Genomic DNA, 3,779 nt, shown 5'->3' on the forward strand with positions numbered 1-3,779 from the left:
CGTTGCAATTGACCACTGTCCCGTTTGACCACGAGCACACACATACGCGCGCGCGCGCGCGCGTGGGGGGTGAGAGGGGGTCCTTCGGCCCCCCTGCCCACACCCACCCCGCCGGTAGGAAGCGTGGACCGTGGTCAATCGGGACCGTGGGCAATTGCAACGTGGTCAATCGGGACCGTGGGTAATTGCAACGTGGTCAATCGAGACCGTGGGCAATTGCAACGTGGTCAATCGGGACCGTGATCAATTGCAACGTGGTCAATATCAACGTGGTCACACACAACGTGGTCGATATTAACGTGGTCAATCGGGACTGTGGTTAATATTAACGTGGCTAAACGGGACGCTCCCAGCTGCTTCATTTGGTCATCAAGACTTTGTCACTTTGGCTGAATGTTCTGGCGAATAAGCGAACGCGGACAATGAGCGGCACATGCGGAGAGGAGTCGGACTCCCCTTGGGAAAGGGGGCCCACAAAAGGCTTATTAACTTGAGGATGCATGTGTGTCGATGCGAACTGGAGCCGCATTAAGCTAAGACTCCATAGATGCGTTGAGCTGCGGCAACGCGTGCGGCAACGCAATGCGTTCGACTCTATTGGTGCGTTAAGCAATCGTGACACCGCATTGACGGAATGAACACTAACCTCAAACATAGTACAGGACAGGATCTTACATGATGAATGATTAATTCATTCAGACTCTCACTAGAAGATTGATTAGAATCCGAATCCATATTAAAGAGATCCGTATCCACATATAATCCACGAGCGATTATGAGGGTTATGTTTGGCGGTTACCGTCTTGCCGCTGCGGCAAAATCAACAAAATTTGATTTTAACGCAAGATTGACGCAGGCGACTTGCGGCAGTTTTCTGATTGGTCCATATATCTGCCGCACGGCGTTGCCGCAGCTCAACGCATCTATGGAGTCTTAGCTTTGAGCTCCTTCCTCCAATCCGAAGGTGACGGCCTCCCAATTAAGCCGAAGGATTGGTATATGTTTGTGTATGTGCCGGTTGCCATGGCGCGGAGGGATAGGGTGGGTGGCCGCACCCTTCTCCCAAAGTGTCCATGGGCCGCCCGCGTGGCGGCGCCCGCAGCGGTGCCCGTGGATCAGGACCCCTGAAGACCCATGGGTCGGCATTCGTCCTCCTCATGGGCTAGTAAGGGGCTAGAGGCCAGTGTCGGGATGCCTATCCTCGGCCCATGCCATATGTCGGTTCCTCGGGGGAACTCGATTCTCCGCCCTTCGGGCGGAGAGGGCACGCCCTAACCGACGAGCCGCTGCAGGTAGTGGGATAAATTAAAATGCCCTTACACGGGGAAAATGGGGGGGGGGGATAAAGCCCGGAAGGGGGAGTCCTTTGTGCCTTCTTCGAAGGCGTCGGGAGGTTTCTTTTTCGCACGGGCCCTTAAGGGCATCTCGCCGGAGGCCTCCACCTCTACAGGGGGTAAAACCTTTGCGGAAGGTGGTGGGCCAAAGGTGGATGTTCCTTCACTTACAGGTATGGAGGATCCAGCCGCCGGTTCGTCCATAGACATAGAAGATAGACCCAGTATACATGTTCCCAACGTGTCACGAACATAACAGACAAAGAGGCAAAATAGAGTGGCCGCAGGAGGCATGAGAGGGAGCGAGAGACAAAATATTGTCTTGCGTAGACAATGTTTTGTCTCTCGCTCCCTCTCATGCCCCCTGCGGCCACTCTATTTTGCATCTCTGTCTGTTATGTTCGTGACAACTTTTCTTAAGGAAATGAATGGGCATGCTAGGTCTAGCCTCTATGTCTATGGGTTCCTCTGGAATAATGCTGAGGGAGAAGAGGCTGGCAAACACCGACCGGCTCAGCCCATCTGCCGAGGAGGAGTCGGTGGATCTGACGGGAGGCGACGACTGCGACGACTAGAGTGACTCGTCAATGGCGTCGTCCTCTGTTTCCGCCGAATCGGGGAAAAAGCGCCGGATTGAACGCAAGGTGAGTGCGAAAGATCATTTTCGCGCTTTGCGAAGTCTCGATCCGCGGAGAAAGAAGTCCACCACGGGCGACTATGTTGGTTTAGCAAAGGCGCAAACCATTACTAATCGCCAACTTCGAGAGGAGCTCAACCTTCTCGCGGAGAAGGGTGCTTTAGATCCATCGGTCAAACCGGGCAATGTGCGCGCGATGAAGACCTTTAAGGCCTTGGTGGAGTCACTCACCGACAATATTCGCGTGCGTTCCAGCGGTGAGCTCATGGCCTCCTCGTGGAGGCTGTTGGCACGGTGCTGAAAGTGGCGGAGAAGTCCTCCAATCTAAAGGAGGGCTTTGTTAAAACCCTCAGGAACTCGGCCATGATGGTCTCTGCGGCGGGGGGGGGGGATCTTGATTGAGCGTTTGTCTCAGTCGTCGTCCCCCGAGCAGAGGGCCAAAGCGGCGAAAAGTTATATAGAGGCACAGAAAATAAGATTCCAACTTGAGGATAAAGTCGCCTCCCTGAAGAAAAGAATCAAGGAGTTGGATGACTCCTCTGCCATGCCTTCTCCGGCCGCGCCGGACGGAGGATCCGAGGGACGAGTGGCCCTTCTCGATGCCGACCTTGATAGGCTCGACGCCGAGAGGGCCAAATTAGTTGATGGGGCCCGATGGCTCAAGGCCGAGAGCTGTCGAAAGCCTATCAAGAATAGAAAAGGAAAACTTCCCACCTCGATATTCCCCCTCCCTCGGATCCTCGGTCCGTCCTGGAGGAGCTTGGGGTCCTCTCGGACGCTCCAGTGGACCCCGAGTTGTGGGCGTTAGAGGGGGTCCCAATCGGGGGACACCCCTGTTGTTTGAAAGGAGCCTGGGACTGACCCCCAGCGTTCGTCCAACGCTTTGGAGGCGACCATTCGCCGCCGAAGCGGTTTACCGGGTGACGGGAAAGTTCGGCTCTCTCGTGGGCCATCAAGCGGGAGATACTGCTTGCAGTACCCTCCCGCTCCGAAGCCCGGTTAACAGCGGTGGACGCTGGGATGCAGTCTCAGGCCGAGAGGAAAAAGAAGAAGGGGCGAAAGGGGGATGGGGGATCGGTTGCGTCGTTGCCCCTGATCCCTCCGACATCCCCCGTTCGCGCCCCACCCCTGCTCCCTCTACTGCTTATAGCGCGGAGCCGTGGAACAGGTTTGTGGAAGAGTCGGCGCGCGTCCGCGGTCGGGACGACCGCGAGCGTCAAGGAGGGCCTGACACGTGCGGGTCAGAACGCCCAGGCGGGGGCTGCCCAGAAGGGTGGTAAGAGGAAGCCCACCAAAAGGGCGAGGGTTAGGGTCCCGTCGGCTGCGGCGGTGACCCTCTCGGTTAGTGAAAGTGGGCCCAGCTTGGCCGAAGTTTTGGCCTCTTGTAAGGCCAAGATTCCTTTGGCCGCGCTGGGCATCACCAACCTTCGTATGAGGAGGACCCATGAGGGTGAACAAAAAAAGGTTCTAGGAGGCTCGTCCTGCTCCGAAAGGAGGGTAGGCCGGAGGACTCTCCCTTAGACTCAAATGGCCCCAAATTGAAGAGTAAAGTCTATGCCAACAAGCCTACCACCATCCAGCAACTCAAAGACGAAATTTCACGCCACATTGAAGAGATTCAGGAGCAGTTGTGTCGAGATGTGATAGCAAATTTCGATAAGCGGATTGACGTGTGCCGCCGGAGCCGTGGCAAACATTTGGCGGACATTATCTTCCTTACTTAATTGTAATGGCCTACCAAACATGTTCTATTAAAGAAATTTTCATTTTTGTACACCACCGATTTTTAATTCACGTTTAACATCATT

Source organism: Vollenhovia emeryi, unplaced genomic scaffold (genome assembly GCF_000949405.1).
Source record: "Vollenhovia emeryi isolate VEMERY1.0 unplaced genomic scaffold, V.emery_V1.0 DF939510.1, whole genome shotgun sequence".
Lineage (NCBI taxonomy): Eukaryota > Metazoa > Arthropoda > Insecta > Hymenoptera > Formicidae > Vollenhovia > Vollenhovia emeryi.